Raw genomic sequence first — 20,021 nt, 5'->3', positions numbered from 1 at the left:
GGAAGCTGTACGCCGGCTCCCTCGGCCAGTAAAGCGAGATGAGTGCCGCAACCCCAGAGTCGGCCACGACTGGACCTAATGGTCAGGGGTCCCTTTACCTTTACCTTAGGTGGGCCTTTAGATTGAACCAATGTCCTTATGCTCGTCTAAAAAACCTATACATTAATGCTCCCCCCCCTTCATAACTATTGTTTTAGTTACATGTGCATATTTAAAACCAGTTAAAGGTAACAATTTATTTTAACTGGCTGAAAGCCCATAATAATACCACCATCATCAATGACAACATTCCTAGCCACTCAGTTTTTTCTTGGCTGGGGAGAGATTTGAACCTAAGGCTGCAATCATAAACACACTTGTTCAGGAATAAGTCCCACTGAACACAGTGAGACGTCTTTGCATAAACTTGAACAGGCCTCTGCCACAAGGTTCAAGGTCCAATCAATCCTATCTCCTCTGAATCTCACAAGCCCATCTTTAGCAGGGACTTCTGAGTATGGATCTCTGCCAGCAATAGCCCTGCAATACGAACTTGTAACTTCAAATTATCAGTTTATGCATAATCAATCAAGAATGTAACTATCACATTTAGATGTAAAAAAATGGCCCGCTTTTATCGCAACAGCTAGAAAGGCTGTGAAACGTAGGTCCCAAGGAAGGATGACTCAGCAAATAAATAAATAAATAAATAAATAAATAAATAAATAAAATGTATTCCCTATGTCAGGATTTGTGTGCATTTAAGACAGTGTTTCTCAACTTTTTTCTTCTTCATCCCATGTCCCCTTTTAGCTAAAGTAAAAATCCCATGCCCTCGCCTTCAAACCTGGCTTTCCTAATTGTTTAAATTTTCATAAAGATTGAAAGATGGTGACTTTTAATTATATATATTTTCACATATATTTTTGGAAACAGTACCCCCAGCCTTCAAAATCTTCACGTGTCCTCCTGAATGGGACACACCCCACGGGCTGAGAAACACTGATTTTACAGCTCCCCGGAAATCCAGCAGTTGAATTAAAAAATATTATAGTTCCAAAACTCTGTCAGAAAGCTACACCTGTTGAACTTCTGTGTTAAAGGCACAGGGGTGCTTATATGGGTTTGGGGACCAAAGTAGCAATCAGAATTTCCTGTGCTAAGCAGAACTTGAGTGCAGAACATACAGTATAAGCAATTACCTTTCCAGTGACAAAACAGATACAGTGCAGTTGGAGTGCTGGACTTGATTCCCCTTTATTTCCTTTTAACTTGGCAATTCTGGAATGCCGGTAAGGCAAGTTTATACCATTGCCTATACTGTAGATGCCACACAACTGTCAATGGTGGGCATGCAGGCTAGTCTAGGGTTACCGTATTTCAAACTGTGAAGATCCGGACATAAAAGTTGATGGGTTTTTGGGGGGCAAAGTTGTTGAGCCCGCTTTTCCGACTGGACTTAACTGGTCCTTTACCTTTACTATTTTAATTGGAGAAATGTCGGAGGGGATGGAGTTGTGCGACCCCCACCCCAGCCAAGGCGATAAGTAACCATACAACCTTTAGTAGACATCTGAAGGTAGCCCTGTAGATGGAAGTTGTGTTTTTTTTAACGTATAATGTTTTATTATGTTTTTATATATGCTGGAAGCTGCCCAGAGTGGTCGGGGTATAAATAGTAAAATGATGATGATGATGATGCAATAGGACGCCCCTGTTTTGACCAGAGAAAATAATAATAATAATAATAATAATAATAATAATAATAATAATAATAATAATAATAATATTGGGAGGGTACGCTATTTTGTGCCTGGAGTTTCCCAGCGCTGAGGACGCCCTCTGCACCTGCTTACAACGCCTTCTTTCTTTTTTTACCCCTAATCTCAGCCCCTCCTGCTGGATCTTGGGGCGCCCGGGCAATTGACAGCACCCCCGTCGGCTGCACTCCCCTTCTCTTCCTGGCTTTGTGTGCCTTTAACCGGGAAGCCGGCCTCCCCGGCAGACCCAGCCCATCGCCGGGCGGGGCTGCCCCGGCCGCCCGCCCGCCCGCCTTCGCCGCTCCTCTCTTCCCATAGTGCGGCCGCCTGACTTGGGCTGGCAGCGGCGAGCCGAACCGGCGCGGGGAAGAAGGGAGGGAGCCGTAGCCGCCCGCCTGCCGGCCCGCCCGCCTGCCTCCTCCGGGCAGTGTTGCAGCATGCGATGCCACGAGCTGCCGCAGATCAGGTAAACGGGACGGAGCCGGAGCTGGAGCCGCCTTCCTGCTACCGTAGGGCAGCTCAAGGGGCATCTGCAGGAGCAGCCGAGGAGCCCGGGCAGAGAAGCGCTCCTGCAGCAGCCCGCCTGCTCGCCTCGCTCTCTCTACGGCCGATGGCAGCGCGAGTGCTCCGGCCTCCGAGGTAGCAGAGCCGGCCTGGGCCTACGGCTTGCCGCCGGGGTACGAGGGAAGCGAGGGCGCCGCGCGTCCCCGGGGATTGCACGTGGCGGCGCCGCCGCGGGTTGGCGAGCCCACCGAGGCTGCCCGGGGGAGCAGAGGCGAGGGGCTGCTTAGGGGATGCAATGGCCGTCGGTGGGGTGGGGTGGGGTGAAAGCGACTTCGAGACGAGGCTGGGCTCCGGCACCTGTTTTGTCAGGCTGGGGGAACGGAGAGGGCGCCTCTGAGCCTAGCAAGAGTGCGGCGGTGCTCCCTCGCCGCGACGGGAGAGTTCCGGGCTGCACCTCGGAAGGAGGTGTTGAACCTTTCACTTTGGCCTGCGGAGGCGGCTTGTTTGTTGACGTTCCCGTGGCGGAGGGGTGGCCTTTTCTTCTTCTTTTTTCCACTTTCCCCGCCCTTCCCACGCACCCCGGGGAAAGTGTGTGAGGCGCTGCTGGAATTGGGGACTGCGAGGCTTAATTGGGACCGGGGCTCACTTCTCCTGGAACTTTTCTTCCGTCGGTCCTGAGATATTTGGAGCGCCTGAGGAAGAAGCAGCCTTGTGTTGCTGAAGACCACGAGTCAGGTGTTGGGGAAGGAAGTAAGGTTGGGCCCCGAGGGTGTGACCTTCTCAGAAAGGTTGGAGCTGTTCTCCATTCCGCCTCCCCCCCCTTAGCAGTCGCTGCAAAGAGGGGGGTTTGTCAACCTCTGTTTGCGCCGTCGGTTCTGGTGGAGGCGTGCCTTAGAAAGATGTCTTAAAGACGCCCCTTTAAACAAAACAACTGCGAAGCGCGGAGTAGAAGGGGACTTTGGATAACCGAGTTTCTGGAGAGTGCCCTCATGGGGTTAGTAGGGAATTTGATCCGGCAACAAGTCTCCTTCGAAACTCCCATTGTTCTAGGCGCATTTTGCAACCCAGAATTTCCTCAGCACTAGCCGCTTCTGAGTTCTGGGCGCAGTATTGTACCTGAGATTTCCGATTCAAACTGCAGAGTGGAAGGAAAGGAGGACCTTTTTCTGCTTCCCCACTTCCAGCTACTCTCTGAAGACTGGAGAAGAGACCTTCTTAAGGATATTAGGAGGGTGGGCAGGGGAAGGACTAGACCATGTGGGAAATGAACATAAGATTTTAGCTGCAGTTCATTTATTTTCAGCTTTGTATTCTTGCTCTAAAACAGCACACCTAGAAATTCCATTGTTGGGCCCATAACCTCAGTTTAAGGTGCCCTTTAGCTCCTAGCTATAATATCTCTGTTTCTAACACTGCCTCACAGTGATGGGGCAGATTTTGAATGGATATAGCAAAGAGGCAAAGCTTCCTCTGATGTTCCATGTGGATAGATAGACTCCAAAAGTCACAACTTCTTGGGGGTGTCAACAAGCTGCAACCTTGCTGTATTGAGAAGTGGGTTTAATGGGAGGGCTTTGATTTATTTCTCTTGTGGGTGAAGTTTATAGGCCTGCTGTGTTCAGCCACAGGAATGGCAGAAGAACACCTGATATTCTCTCTCTCTCCCTCTGTCCTTTTGCTGTGTGTTGGATTGGTCTATTTTGGTGTGTCTGCTTACTACATACATCTGAGTTGAGGCAGTGAGCAATGTCTGAGCACCAGCCCAGGAAGGGAGGGGGGACTGGCCTAGGCTCATCACAAATATGGATGCTGTCGTGTTCAGTTGTTCGAGCTGAATTGGATTTTGATCTGCTTAGATTGTATAGCTTGTGGAGCCTTTTCTGATTTGCTCCGGTACAAAGATTAAGATTTGGCCTTCTAAAGCTTTAAGGCCACAGAAGTAGGAGGGACGTTGCCCTCTGCACAGCTATCTCTGTGTTTCCTAAAACACTTCAAATTGGTAACGTGAAGTATAATAAATAAATCAAATTTGCAGTCACTTTAGTAAAACGTCAGTTTTTAGTTACCAGAACTTTAACTCCCCCGTCTACAGAGTGACTTTTAAAGTTCCATGAGAGAAGCAGAATACCAAGTAACTTTTAATGTCATCAACAAATATGTATACCAGATAAATCATTTCAACCCATTTCTGGTGGCACCATCTCACAAAAGTCCCACTTGTAACAATTCTGATTTTAAAGATGCAGAAAGGCATTTTATGTCAAATCCTTGCTGACACATGGATACTATTACCTATTGCCTTGTAAAACTTAAAATAATAAATCAAACCAAGTCCCTTTCACAACCATGACATCAGTAAAGCTATATATTCCATGTGTTCTTGAATGGTTCCCCAAATACTGTCACTTTGCCTCGCTTTCCCCTTGTAGGGCTACTTTCCACAAGAGATGCTTTGGTCAGTTTTAGAATGTCCCATTTGTATAGTTAGAATCATAGAATCATAGAATCATAGAGTTGGAAGAGACCACAAGGGCCATCGAGTCCAACCCCCTGCCAAGCAGGAAACACTCCTGACATATGGTTGTCAAGCCTCTGCTTAAAGACCTCCAAAGAAGGAGACTCCACCAGTTAATCTGTTTTTTCACTTGTTCTAATCTTAACATTTGTGCATACTTCTAGCTCATTATTATACGGAGTTGGATATGCTTAAGCCTTAAGGCCACTGATTTGAGTGGGCCTAACCATGTCTAACTCTGTATAGCACTGAGCTGTTAGAAATACCACACACTATTTATGGGACGCGGGTGGCGTTGTGGGTAAAACCTCGTGTGCTGCGCTGGTGCTGGCTCGCCAGAGCAGCTTCGTCACGCTGGCCATGTGACCCGGAAGTGTCTCTGGACAGCGCTGGCTCCCAGCCTCTTAAGTGAGATGAGCGCACAACCCTAGAGTCGGACACGACTGGCCTGTACGGGCAGGGGTACCTTTACCTTATTTCTAGGAGCCACAGACATGCCCTGTCTTGGAGGACAATCTGCTACCATTTCTTGTTTTCAGGTTGCATGTTTAACTTTTGTAGGAATAGGCTAACATTTATTTACAAGATTATTTAAACTTGGTAGCCACATTTCCGGGGGCTACCACCTGAATTAAAAATGGCTAAGTGTTTGACTCACTGAATTAACTGTGTTCACAAAACAGAGCTGTCTTGCTAAGTCAGGCTAAGTCCCCACCATTTTCAGGTAGGGCTGGGAGAGACTATGACAGGCAGTGTAGACGATAGCTGAGCAAGTTGGACCAATGTCTGGCCTGTTATAAGGCGGCAGCTTGTGTTCTTTTTAAAGTTTGAAATGATGATGTCATTTTGTTCATGATCTTTGTGTGTGTGTGTGTGTGTGTGTGTGTGTGAGAGAGAGAGAGAGAGAGAGAGAGAGCTTCCTGTTCTAAATGGAAGGGAGGGGGGAAATGCTGCTAAGTGGCTTCCTAAGATTATGGAAAGAGAAATAGGGAGTTTAGTTAGAATCGTTCTGGAAGAACTAAGGAAAGGACCAGAAATGATGCAGCAAACTTGGTTGTCGATTGCTGGGCATGTGAAGCACTGAAGAGAGATAGCAAGGGCTGTAGATGAATAAAAATTCAGCAATAATTTGAAATGAGAATGAGCAAAAAGATAGGGTTCCTGAAGGCCACTCGCCATCCCTTTTCTTTCTGTACTAGATGAGTTTGCCTTTCATCAAATTACTGTGGTTTTGCTTTCAGTCACAGGTAACTGACCTGTATTGTCCACGGCACTTGTCTACGTTGAATTCATTTTGGCCATGGCATATTAACTGTGTTATGTAATACGGAATTTGAGAACGTTCCCAAGAAAACGTTAAAGATAGCTTTCGCTTCTAACAATGAGCTATAGATTGTAAGCCTGTTATATCACCCTTGAGAGGAGGCGTTCCATCTTCATTCAGAATTCTAAAAAAAGGCTGAAGTTGCGCAAGTGAAGACTAAAACTTTTTTTATTAATACAGTATATAAAAAGTTGACATTCCTAATAGAAATGGGCTTAAAAAGAGGAAGAGGTAAAGTTGCCTTGTCTTTGCAAAGGGTTACTGGGTGGTGAAGACATTTACTGGAAAGTCCTATCCCACGTGATTTTTGTGGATTGTCGTGCTGCTTATTAGGGTAGAAATTTCCTTGCTTGGCTGTGTTAACTTGCTGTAAAATAGCACATGGTGGATAGAAATATAACAAGGTTGTCTGTGTTCCTTGATCTATGCACGATTTCCATGCAATCTCACTGAAGACTGAGTTCTGTCAAGGCACATCTCACTTGTCCCCAATTTGATCTTTGGCTCAAAACTTTAATAAGCGAGGCATTGCAACACACAGGAGACCAGCCAGCAACTCTGGATTTTATCGTACTTACTGGGCATGATCCTGATTCAAGTTGCAGTGCTATCTTAAGGATGATTTATTGGAAATGTACTTAGTACAGTGAGGTCTTGCTGCTTGGTTGAGATGCAGCCATGGTGAAAGTTGCCAGGAGAAAGCTGGCCACGGGTATAAATTTGTGTAAGACTGGGGATCTGTCACGGATAAAAGTGCTTGTGTGTTTTATTACAAAGAGCGTAGTACAGGAAGTTCATTATTGCAACATTGACTAATGCAGCCTTGCAAGCCCCTTTCAGAACTAGCCCACATTGTAGTCCCATATTAAGGTACGGTAGGTAATTTGTGCGCCGTCAGTGACTTCAAAATAAAAATGCACTGTTCATACTTTTCAGAAGTTTTTGTGCCTGCTTGCCTTGATACATAGCTGTCAAGCGTCCCTTATTTGGCGGGACAGTCCCTTATCCCAGCGCCATGTCCCGCTGCTGTCCCTTATTGATGATGTCCCTTAAATTTTCCGGGTTTCAAAGGAAGCAGCTCCTCTCCCTCCCTCCTTGCCGGCCAGGGAGGAGGGAGACTCCAACTGTGTTGCTTGGCTGTGTTGTTCACCCAATAAGGAGTCTAAGAACGACTGGGGGGGGTGGAGCTTGCATGCCTTGTGCCAGTCAAATTGGCCGCGTTGCCTGGGGATTCACCTTTGCTCAGCGCTTCCCAGCGGAAAGGTGATGGTGGTTTTCCTTGCTGCATCCCCTTTGCCGGGTTGCTGCGCTGTGGGAACCACCGCTTGAGGCTTCGTTTGGCTGCTGGTTGACTAAAATCCCTTATTTTGGCTGCTGGTCCCTTATTTTCAAATCTGTAAATTGACAGCTATGCCTTGATACAGTTCTTCCTTGCAAAAGCAGGCAGCTGTTTTCAAGCCTGGCAAGGTTTTGGATGGGAAATACAGGTTTAACGCACTACTAATGCCTTCCACCCCACCCTTCAAAGGGCAAATTGACCTGCGGCAGCCCTTTCTGTCTGGCCCCAGGCCACGTCCCTCTCCAACTCTGCTCTGTTAGGGTGCCTTTGCCACGCTGGAATGTGTAATTGAACTCTGATATTGCCTCTTGCTTGCTTAGGTGGAGGGATAGAGAGATTGTGCATGTGTTTGTGTAGGAAAAAAACTTGCTTTTCTGTGGCTGGAATGTGGCCTGCTGTATAGAGGCAAGAATCATGCAGATGATTGCCATGAAAACAGCACGGTTGTGGCATTGGAACATGTCACAGGAGTGTGGAAAGGAGTAAGTGCAAGTCAACCCAGCCAGAGGGATGGGGTATAAATAATAAAATTATTATTAATATTAGTTTATGTGTAAGATGCAAAGATAGATTGGGGAAAATGATGAAATTGGTCCATCAGTATGTAGGCTAGCTTCCCCTGCTCTGGTGTCTCCAGTTTTTTCTTGGACTACAGCTCCCATAATCCCTGGAGATGATGGGGATTGTAGTCCAGCAACATTTGTAGGATTCTAGATTGGAGAAGGGTGATGCACACCATGATGAATAGACGATTATGAGGCGCACTGAGGAGATCTTCCTTTAAACGAGGAATGGCCTCTGCCGCTCACTTTCAGCTAAGGTCATTGACCTTGTGTTGGCTTGTTGAAACAGCATCTAGGTCAAGCATCTAAACAGCCAATTGCCTCATCGCTAGTGGTGAGTAATTGCCTGAGTGATCCGGCAGCATGCTTCTGTAAACCAGTTGTTCTGTTTTGCTTTTAGGCCTACAAATGACTAACATAGCACCTCCTGTGCATGTATTTGCAAGGCTGATCTAGGCATTTCAAACTTGAATTCTAAGCACCATTGTAACCCCTTCTGGTCAATCTATAAATATTGAATACTGTCCTGTTCACTCAAAAGTTTTTTCTCTTAGGGTTATGGTGGAATTCCGAGTTGTGCGATTACAATTGTCCTGCCCATACAGTGCTTCCCAAACTTAGGTGTCCAGCTGTTTTTGGACTACAGTTCCCATCATCCTTGACCACTGGTTCTGCTCGCTAGGGATGATGGGAGTTGTAGTCCAAAAACAGCTGGAGACCTAAATTGGGGAAACCCTGCACCAGTGCAAATATTTCAGTTTGTCAGCTGGAACAATCTGTTATGGGAGTTCATCAAACACCCTTTGGGGGGGGGGACAGGGCAGGTGAAGGGGGAAAGTCCCACTAGCACAACTGTTTAACTGAATCCACCCCTTTGTTTCTTCACTCCCATCATTCCCCGGAAAAAAATAGTGTGTTGGAAGTCACCTTATACTTGCTTACTCGTTGAACGAAATGAGACTTGCTTCCAAGGATTCTGTTGTGTGTTTACAGTGTGTCATGTGAAAGGTACCAAGAGAATGGTAGAATAGGGATAAACCTCTGAGAGGTGGAGGAACTTGGTATACTCCTGAGCCAGGGACACCCAAGGTGGTGTTCCCCAAATGTTGCTGGACCCCAATTCCCATGCACTCCAGCCAGCACGGCCAGTGATCAGAAACAATGGAAGTTTGAATCCCATTGTGGAATCCTGAGAGCACCTCACTGGACGCCCGACCTTGTGACTTGGCAGATGTGCAGCATCTCTTAAGAGCTGGCCCTGTCTTTGCTGAGTAACACAGCTTCACAATCTGGTTTCCGTGATCTTTATTCCCTGTGGAACACGTTAAATGGAGAACATGGATCACAAGGCAAGCAACTAACTTTTAAGTGTGTGTTGCTGAAATACTGTAGAGGCTGCAAATGCCCACCCACCGTTGATTTCCCTTAATTTGATTATAGTGCTAGTTAGCTTGCTTACATCAATACAATTGCATTCTCTCTTTGTACCTGCAAATATAGATGCCTACTCTTGCTGGCTCCCAGATTAATTGATGGAAAATCTCCCTTGCACAGTTGCTTCCCTGTAAGGGAAGAAAGAAAAAGTCCTGCAGATTTGTTTCCAAGTGAATTCATCTTACCTAAACAATCTCGCTGAGTAATTATGATTTTGTCAACACAATAATGTTTTACTATTAAGTATGATTCTGAAGTGATTTCTCCCATGATTTCTATGCATATATTATATTATATATGCATATAATCTGGTTCTATATTATATGTCATTGAATCTGGTTTTGGAGGGAGGAGGAAGGAACTCCAGGTGCTTGGAGGGGTTATGAATATTCAAATTACACCTGAACCTTAAACATGTTCTGCTTGGCCATCCCTGTGCTTGTCAAATCCCACTGCTTTTACAATTTGTATAGCACTTCATCCCCCAAGTGTTTTTATTGACATTTTGATCGAAGTCTCTGGTATTAAGTATCCCATTTACGGCGGTGGCTGTTCTGCAATGGATTGCCACCAGCCATCTTCGTGGCTGATATTGTGAGAATGCAGTTTAAAATAAACTAGGCCAACAAACTGGGACTCAGTCTTGGTACGTGGCTCTCGGGTCCAAGAGTTCACCAGTTCTAGGCAGGGTTGCAGTCCCCCTTGGCTGTTATCTGAAATTTCTGACACATGCTGAGCATTAAAACTATTGCAGAACTTTAACCAGCTGATGCTTCTTCACTGGGTGGAGTGAGGGAACTTAGAAACTGCACTGAGGGTTTTTTGTTTTGTTTTACAATCGAGTGGTATATAAAATTTATGAAATCATAAACAAATACATGTGCCAGGTGATGCTGGCCTTCTGGAGCATTTTGGTATCTGGTGACTCTACTTGAATGCAGCCTCTCCCCTTTTATTGAAGTCACTAGAGTCATTTAGTGAACAAATATAGTACTTCTTTGATTCACTGGCTTCCACAGAAGCCAAGGTTCTTACCGGCAAATGTGTTTCAGACACATTTAGGTCTATCTAGCGCATGTCAGCCTCAGAAAATACATGTTGGCTTCTTCTTTGCTTGTGTTGAGATGGTTATGTCTATCTGTTTGCCGGCCCACAACTTGGCTTCCAGCATGCTGCTGCAACCACTTCCAGGTGATGTGCCTAAGCCTCTGCAGGTGGCTGAATGCAAGCAGCTCTTTCACTGTGGGCTGCCGGAGCTTGGCATGAACACAGATAAAATAAGTGTTTCGGTATGGCCGCCACAAGCAGAACTGGCTATGGAAACAGGTGCTAAGGAGAACGAGGTGGCCATCTCAGGCCATGATGGCAGGTGCTGGAGACAGCAGTGGCAGGGCCCAAATATTTTCTTCAAAGCTCCCTCACCTGTTCCCCTATGCATTTCCTAAGCTCCTCTGTTCTGCATCTCCTAAGATAGCTTGCTGCCCTTGGGTGCTGTGGAGGAGGTTGTTCCATCAGTGGCATTTGGAAAAAAGGAAGATTCAGCTGTCAGTTCATTCCGCTTCTGTATGTGGAAAAGGGTGGGGTGGGGGCCTTGTCCTTTGCCTTGGGAGGCAAAATGTCTTGGGCTGGCCCTAGCCCAATATAGCGCTTTAAATCATGTTTGTCTTGTTGCAGAAAGCTGTGGAAATTGACAGCGGTTCTTGTGTCTGTTGTACAAAGAGAAGTGTGATGTGCCTCTCCGAGAGAAGGAACTCAATTAAAATCAATGATTTCGGAATTGGGTGGCATAATCCATAGTTGTCAACTTTCAGATTTGAAAATAAGGGATCAGCAGCCTCACCTGTCCCGGGGACAGTCTACGGGATATCTAACAATCTGGGATAGCAGCGGGAAGCAGCGGGAAACAGCACTGGAATAAGGGAATTTCCCGCAAAAAAAGGGAAGGTTGACAGCTATGGCATAATCTAGTAAATGTGCGATAGCGATATGAACATTCTTACCAGCTCCCCCCCCCATCCAAATATCTGTGTAATCCAGACATCAACAGTTTGACTTTGTTCTGTAGTCATATAAATTTATGGCAGAAGCAAGAGGAAAATATCCCAAGGTGTTGTATATGTTAACATGTTGTGCTTTTAGAGCTATTACAAGGGCATTTTCCTTTTATTTTACAGGGAGCAGGCTGCCCGCCCGCCCTCACTTTCATATAAATTAATTGATAGGCCATGCTTATTGCTCCGTTGTGTTAGTACTCATTAACTTTCTTGAATATGGGATGTGGCTGTAGACAGAAATTCCCAACCCCTTGTCTTAGGCCATTGTGAAGGCACAGCAGAGAGGGAATGTGATTGAAGATGCTAAATTAAGGACTATCAGTTCCTAAAGCCCATTCCCAGCTTGACGTCTGTGCAACTTGATCTTAGCCACTTCAACACTGAATGATAAGAGTACCGTATATTATCATGCTTGAGGAACAGTTGTACCTTTTGGGATTGTTTCAAGACTTGGTTTGGGTCAAGCACAGAATGGCACTGTAAAAAAGAAACCTGTCTCTTTCTAAAGCACCCAACTCTTGGAAGACAGCTTCTTCGCACAGAAATATTTGCCAGTGTTTATAAAGTCTTGTAGAGAAGTCATGTGGATGTTTTGGCCCTGGCACCCTGGGCTGCAAGCAAACGCTGCAATCCTTATTTTAAAGGGCAGAGGTGGTAATTCCAAAGAATTACCGGTACTTTAGATATGCTTAAAGGCTTGGGCTGAACCAGCGGGATTCTGATCAGTTGGTTTCTGTATCGTAATTATGATTTTTTCCTGAAGCTCCCTTCAGTTTCAGAATACCGCTTTCAGTGGGAGGCTGAGGTGGTTGTCAGTTCCCTGTGAAATGCAGCTTCGATGCTCCCTTTGGGTACCCAAGAGTGTTGATAGGTAATCCTGCTGTGCATTTAAATTGTAGTCTAGGTCGGGAGCTGTGGCCAGGATTCCTTTGAGCTCTTGCAAATTCTGAGATGAGAACAAATCACCTGAAAATGCAAATGTCTGTTCAAGTAGGCTGCTAGATGGAAGCGGTGTGTTTCTGGGAAAGCTGTTTATATCTTCTTGGGTTGGTGCCAGTTCAAGTAGGTGATACTTAATAGGTAATCCTGAAACCTGATAAAAGTACAAACTGCTACTCTGGAATCTTTTGCCATCTCTTCTCACACAATTGCCTTTTCTTCTGTAAGCTGAGGACAAAAAGGGTATATGAGGTATTTTTTTAAAAGGAACCAAAATCTATGACTTAACCTTCTGCTTGATCTGAAAATGAGGATTTGCCTCTGTGAGTCATTAATACTGTTGGTTTTTAAAGGCCATGTGCTTTGATCCTGTTCAGGTCAGGCCAGTTTCAATTATGCTGCACTTTGTGCTTTGACTTATGAGGCAGGGGCTGGCAGAAGGTAGGTTTGGATCTGGCATGATTCGTAGTAAATCAGCACAGATGCCTGACTCCTGATTGTTTTAGCCATATCAGCAGCAAAGTTAACTCCCCTTGCGCCCTACACTAAAACTGCAGAAATGAATGAAGTTTGGGGGATGATTTTTTGTATGAGCTCTGTTCATATCTGGAACTGGAATTCTGTAATTCTTAGTGTGTGCAGTTTTGCATCAGGCACTGATTGACAGATCTTAAGCAAATAATAATACATTTATTATTTGTATCCCTCCCATCTGACTGGGTTGCCCCGGCTGCTCTGGGGACAGCTTCCAACATATACAAAAACATAATAAAACATTAAACATTGAAAACTTCCCTATACACATCTGCCTTCAAATGTCTTCTAAAGGTTGTATAGTTACTTACCTCCTTAATATCTGATGGGGAGGGTCTTCCACAGGGTGGGTGCCACTATTGAGAAGGCCCTGCTGGATCACATGTTGTAAACAAAAATTGCCCTTTCCCCCTTATGGGGTATCCAAGAGCCCATACAGAGTCCTTACATAGGTTCCCTATTGGTAGGAGAAGATAACAGAGGCCAACCAGAGAATATTGAGAAGCAAAGCAGCTAGTAAGCTTGATCTTTATTGATCTGTTGCAACAGGATGCTCCCATCACACGCAGGAGAGGAGGAGGAACCCAGAACAATGGCGCGCAAGGCCTTATAAAGACTTTTGAAATTGCCACCCTGTAGATCAAGACCACCCCCAGAAACATCATACATACATCACAGAAGGGGTGTAACCTAAGACCACTCATCAGATACATCATACCTACATCACAGAAAAGGTGGTCTAAACAGAAATTTGAATGTTGTTTTTCTCCTGTTGTTGTTTATCTCCTGTCTGGCAGGTTACTTGATTGGATTTCCTGGGGAACCTGGCCAGTCTTTTGTAATGATAAATACTTAGTTCCTGGGCCAGGTCACAGGCTCACACCCTATTCAAACACAGACATACCCTTAAGACAGGATTTGTGAAGGAAAAGGTCTTTGACCTTACAGAGAAAACATTTGCTCAGTTTCGGAATCAAAATGGTTCCAGGTCAGTATTCCTGGGCAGATCTATGTATGTGCTTGGTTGGTACACTTATGAACATTACCATATATCTAAGACCTCAAAATTCCTATCACACACACCAAGGTTCCAGCATTCTGTTCTCAAAGTGGCCAACCAAAGAACCATGAGAAGCCTGCAAACAGGACATTAGCACAATAGCCCTTTCCCCGCTTGGAATTCCCAGCAACTGGAATTCACCACCATACCACCTCTGATGCAGTACACAGCTGTCATGACAAGTAGCTGCAGATAACTTTATTCTCCATGAATTAATCACCATTAGGTTCTAGTAAGAAAAATGAAGTAGATCCCATAAGCCTGAAGTCTATGGTGTTATTCATCTCTGCAGTAGAATGAAAGCAGCATGCTCCGCAGCAGGAAGCAAAAGCATTATATTGATGGATGAAGAAATCAACGTTTACTCCTGTAGATATGCTAGATTTACCGAGGTCTGTTTTATGCATGCAGCAGAATGAGATGGTAGAATGGACTGTATGATTTCTGGCTGCATGTGGAGGAACTCGCCCACCAGAGGAACTCCTTGCAAGCAAAACAAAAAACAGTGCATCTGAGAAAGAGTCTGTAGCCCCAGCCCTTCTCTGGTCTCCTAGTTTTCTGCTTGCTCTGGAGTCTTTTATGTTAAGGTGGCATTCAAAACTGTGAACTCACACCTGCAAATTGAAGTGGTATCATACAGTGGTACCTCGGGTCACATACGCTTCAGGTTACATACGCTTCAGGTTACAGACTCCGCTAACCCAGAAATATTACTTTGGGTTAAGAACTTTGCTTCAGGATGAGAACAGAAATCGTGCAGAGGCGGCGCAGCGGCAGCGGGAGGCCCCATTAGCTAAAGTGGTGCTTCAGGTTAAGAACAGTTTCAGGTTAAGAACAGACCTCCAGAACGAATTAAGTTCTTAACCCGAGGTACCACTGTACTGTCTCAGAACCCTGTTGTGGCAATCTGCTGCATGTGAAATCCAGGCCTGACTAAATAATGGGGGCATCCACATGCAGTTTCTGAAAGGTTCGTCTGATGCATTGGTGCAAGATTCAGCACCTAAAAATGTGCAGAGATGTTGGGATTCAACTTCAGATCCTGGGAGTTCCATGTGGCCCAAGAAGCTTGATAACTCCGGTGGCTGTAGTGTGTTGATGATTGGCTAAAAAGATATGCATAGCTACCTTTTAATTATTGCTACTACTTTATGTAATAATAATAATAATAATAATAATTTATTATTTATACCCTGCCCATCTGACTGGGCCTCCCCAGCCACTCTGGGCGGCTTCCATAAAAACCAAAAATACAGTAAAATATCACACGTTAAAAACTTCCCTGAACAGGGCTGCCTTAAGATGTCTTCTGAATGTCAGGTAGTTGTTTATCGCTTTGACATCTGCTGGAAGGGCGTTCCACAGGGCGGGCGCCACTACCGAGAAGGCCCTCTGCCTGGTTCCCTGTAGCTTTGCTTCTCGCAATGAGGGAACCGCCAGAAGGCCCTCGGCGTTGGACCTCAGTGTCTGGGCAGAATGATGGGGGTGGAGACGCTCCTTCAGGTATACTGGACCGAGGCCGTTTAGGGCTTTAAAGGTCAGCACCAACACTTTGAATTGTGCTCGGAAACGTACTAGGAGCCAATGTAGGTCTTTCAAGACCGGTGTTATATGGTCTCGGCGGCCGCCCCCAGTCACCAGTCTAGCTGCCGCATTCTGGATTAGTTGTAGTTTCCGAGTCACCTTCAAAGGTAGCCCCACGTAGAGTGCATTGCAGTAGTCCAAGCGGGAGATAACCAGAGCATGCACCACTCTGGCGAGACAGTCCGCAGGCAGATAGGGTCTCAGCCTACGTACCAGATGGAGCTGGTAAACAGCTGCCCTGGACACAGATTTGACCTGTGCCTCCATGGACAGCTGTGAGTCCAAAATGACTCCCAGGCAACATTACTGCTTTATGGGCTTAATGCTATTTAATGAATAGTGAATGCATTGAATGTTGTTAAGCTGTGTTTTGGGGTTTTTTTAATTGACAAGTCCGTGTTGCTTATACACACTTACCTCAAACTTCCATTTCCCAAAAAGCTGGATCAAATGTTCTTCCCACCACCCACCCATCCACCTTTGGATTTAAAATGTATGGAAATCTGGCGTCTGTGGTCCAAGATATCTTAAGCCAGCGATGGGGAACCTGTGGACCACAATACATTTTTGCTCATTGGCCTCAACTAGCAGAACTGATGGTCAGGGATGATGGGACTTGTAGTCCAGCCCTTAGTTGGCTACCACTGACTCGAGCCAATGTCATTAGTTTTGATGTGTCGTAGTACCATACATTGCACAGGAGAATTGTGCTGCACGTTTTACGTTTGAGCATAACAAAGCTGATGGCAGATGATTGTACAGTGGTACCTCAGGTTACATACGCTTCAGGTTTCAGACCCAAAAATAGTGCTTCAGGTTAAGAACTTTGCTTCAGGATGAGAACAGAAATCGTGCAGAGGCAGCGCAGCAGCAGCGGGAGGCCCCATTAGCTAAAGTGGTGCTTCAGGTTAAGAACAGTTTCAGGTTAAGTACGGATCTCCGGAACTAATTAAGTACTTAACCCGAGGTACCACTGTATTTGCAATGTAGCTGCTTTCCTAAAATGGCAAAAAAACTCTCTCTTGAGATACTAGGCTTGATTCTGCAATGTGTGCTTCTTTTTAACCCAGTGGTTCAATGGACGGAAAACCTATCAGTTGTTGCAGTGTATCAAAAATGAGCCTTTCCCAGGCAGTAACAGACTAGACACTCAGACATTTGTACTTCATATATGGAACAGTTTGCTTAATGCATGCAGCCACAGACCGAGATGGAGGCTGCTCCCTCGCTCCCTCCCCACTTATGGCTGTATGACTGTGTCTTTATAATTTCTCTCCTTATTGGATTGCCTTTGCCTTTGATCATTTATTTTTCCTTATTGTAACTTTACAAAATGAAAAATAAAAAGTGCGTGTGCGTATATAATGCATATTAAAAGACGTGCATCTTTCAAAAAGCTGGCTGACTCTAAGCTCAACCTTGTTGCAATGCAGATGCCAAAAATATTCAGAGCAAACTTAACTTTTAAATATTAACACTCAATAACGTGACTTCCTTGTGGAGATCGTATGATGATGTTGATGAGGATTTTTTGCCTGAGGTGTATTTTCAAATAACTGCAGTTTGCAGCATTGGGGGAAAGAGGCTGCTAACAGAAATACCAAACATACTGAACTGTGCTTTTATTTTTTGTTAGTGTTAGGGAGTATAGTACTTCTGTTGTTGGGCACTGCTAGCTATTTATTCTTTTCCACCTCTTGCCTGGTATCTTGTGTCCCGCTTGCTCTAGAGGTGTGTAACTGTGGACAGAGAGAACTTGTCAAGAATTGGTAGCCTGTCTGCAGAACGGGTCTTGCTACATTATAAAGTATTGTATTGTATTTTTCCTTGGTGCAAAATTTCCATGGAAAGCCCCGTTTTCAAGTGTGAACTCCCAAGGGAGGGAGGGTTGATCACTTCCCTGGGAGGAACCTGCGCTGACTTCAATGCATCTACATAACCCACCTGGTTATGAAGCCACAGTTTTCAGGGTGTGAAGAGAATTGACATCAGTTAGTGATTGGATTTGTGTGTATACGCCCATAGAAGGGCTGATCTACAAAAACATTTAGTAGTGGGCCTATTACAGTGGTACCTCGGGTTACATACGCTTCAGGTTACAGACACTGCTAACCCAGAAATAGTGCTTCAGGTTAAGAACTTTGCTTCAGGATGAGAACAGAAATTGTGCGGCAGCAGCAGCAGGAGGTCCCATTAGCTAAAGTGGTGCTTCAGGTTAAGAACAGTTTCAGGTTAAGAACGGACCTCCGGAACGAATTAAGTACTTAACCCGAGGTACCACTGTATTTTTCTAAATATGATAAGAGTCCTGTTACCCTTGCGCTGACGTACACAGTGGTACCTCGGGTTAAGAACTTAATTCGTTCCGGAGGTCCGTTCTTAACCTGAAACTGTTCTTAACCTGAGGTACCACTTTTGCTAATGGGGCCTCCCGCTGCCGCCGCACGATTTCTGTTCTCATCCTGAAGCAAAGTATTATTTCTGGGTTAGTGGAGTCTGTAACCTGAAGTGTCTTTAGCCTGAAGCATCTGTAACCCGAGGTACCACTGTGTTGAGGATTATCCTGGGATAACCAATAGCATCTCCACCCCCATCGTTCAGCCAAGACACTGAGGTCCAGCTCCAAGGGCCTTCTGGAAAGGTGGGATCCAGTGATGCATCTGAGCCCCTTTCAAACATCTGTGAACCAAATGAATGCCTGGAGTGGTATGATGCCTCCTGTTCCCTGCATTCTACAGGGTTCCAGAATACAGCTGGTACAGGAATAGCCTCTCTTCATTGATGAATAGTGAACGTGGAGTTGGGACAGTAAGACAATCCTCCTCCACACATTTTTTTTTGCACAGGCATTATTGCTACACATCAGGAAAGAGCTATTGTCTTCTGAAACTATTGATTGCACCAAATAACATATTTTGTGTGAGAGAGGGAGCCTTGCATCCTTTCTAAGGTCTTAATAATAGAATCATAGAGTTGTAGAGTTGGAAGGGACCCTGATGATCACGTAGTCCCTTCAAGGCAGGAATATGCAGCTGTCCCATGTGGCAGCTAGACTCGTGACTGGGAGCGGCCGCTGAGACCATATAACACCAGTCCTGAAAGACCTACATTGGCTCCCAGTACATTTCCAAGCACAATTTGAAGTGTTGGTGCTGACCTTTAAAGCCTTAAATGACCTCGTCCCAGTATACCTGAAGGAGCGTCTTCACCCCCATCATTCAGCCCGGACACTGAGGTCCACCTCCAAGGGCCTTCTGGCAGTTCCCTCCCTGCAAGAAGTGAGGTTACAGGGAACCAGGCAGAGTGCTTTCTCGGTGGTGGTGCCCGCCCTGTGGAACGCCCTCCCATCAGATGTCAAGGAAATAAACAACTGTCCGACTTTTAGAAGACATCTGAAGGCAGCCCTGTTTAGGGAAGTTTTTAATGTTTGATGTTTTATTCTGTTTTTAGTCCTCTGTTGGGAGCTGCCCAGAGTGGCTGGGGAAACTCAGCCAGATGGGCGGGGTATAAATAATAATATTATTACGGTATTATTATTAAGCATAAAACCCCAATAGGGTTTCTTTTCTAGGTTTCTTTTGTCCTTTACTGTAGAGATAGCTATTGAAGCTGCTGTTTCAGTACACTTTAGGCTGTACTTCTGGAAAATCTTGGTATAGGAATCTGTCTCTGTATTAGAAGGTCATTGGATTGTTATCAAGCAGCATGAGAAAGGACATCTTGCTTGATGTGATGAGTTTCTCTGGCGTTCAGGCGTCTGAGTACCGTGCGGACCTCTGGCTTTTGACCATTATCACCTCCTGCTACTTAAAGGAAATTAATCCTGCAGAAGCAACAATACGAAACCTGTCTAGCTGCTTCAGATCTGGTTGGAATGCCTTTCTAGGACCAAGTGTACTTCCAAGGCAGTTGCTGCTGTCTCTTATGCACCTCCTTCGTTTTAAAGTAGGTTCCACTCTTTAATATTACAATAAAAATTTCCACACTTCTTGTACACAGAAATGCATGGATCAGTTTTTACAGTGCATCTAACTGCATGCTCATAATTTTGTGCCTCAGAACCATTGGTTTAAACTTTAAGGCAAGTTAGACATACAAATGTGTAGTAATATAATTGTCCAGGTTGTATCTTTTAAGATATAGTGGTACCTCGGGTTAAGAACTTAATTTGTTCTGGAGATCTGTTCTTAAACTGAAACTGTTCTTAACCTGAGGTACCACTTTAGCTAATGGGGCCTCCCGCCGCCACACGATTTCTGTTCTCATCCTGAAGCAAAGTTCTTAACCCGAGGTACTATTTCTGGGTTAGCGGAGTCTGTAACCTGAAGCGTCTGTAACCTGAAGCGTCTGTAACCCGAGGTACCACTGTAGTTACTTGATTCTACTCTGCTGGATTTGTAGATTTTAGTGTTCATTATTTTTATTGGATGGA

At 45.2% G+C, this 20,021-nt stretch overlaps 1 protein-coding gene across 3 annotated transcripts in view; it reads left to right on the top strand.

Annotated features, from left to right (window-relative positions):
• Positions 1-2,021: 2,021 nt before the first annotated feature.
• The window catches only part of TEX2 (testis expressed 2), a 97,348-nt gene continuing 79,348 nt past the window's right edge, over positions 2,022-20,021 (top strand). The window contains exon 1 of one of the 3 annotated variants that reach the window (XM_028712711.2): positions 2,022-2,205. The gene's annotated coding sequence lies outside the window, so the exon portion shown is untranslated. Of the gene's footprint in view, positions 2,206-2,271; positions 2,379-2,695; positions 2,994-20,021 lie in introns of those variants that run through there. The other 2 variants (XM_028712721.2, XM_028712729.2) reach the window with 2 other exon arrangements.

Source organism: Podarcis muralis, chromosome 2 (genome assembly GCF_964188315.1).
Source record: "Podarcis muralis chromosome 2, rPodMur119.hap1.1, whole genome shotgun sequence".
Classification (NCBI taxonomy): Eukaryota; Metazoa; Chordata; class Lepidosauria; order Squamata; family Lacertidae; genus Podarcis; species Podarcis muralis.
Note: the sequence above shows the minus strand (reverse complement) of the source record. Positions and strands in the feature narration are given on the sequence as shown.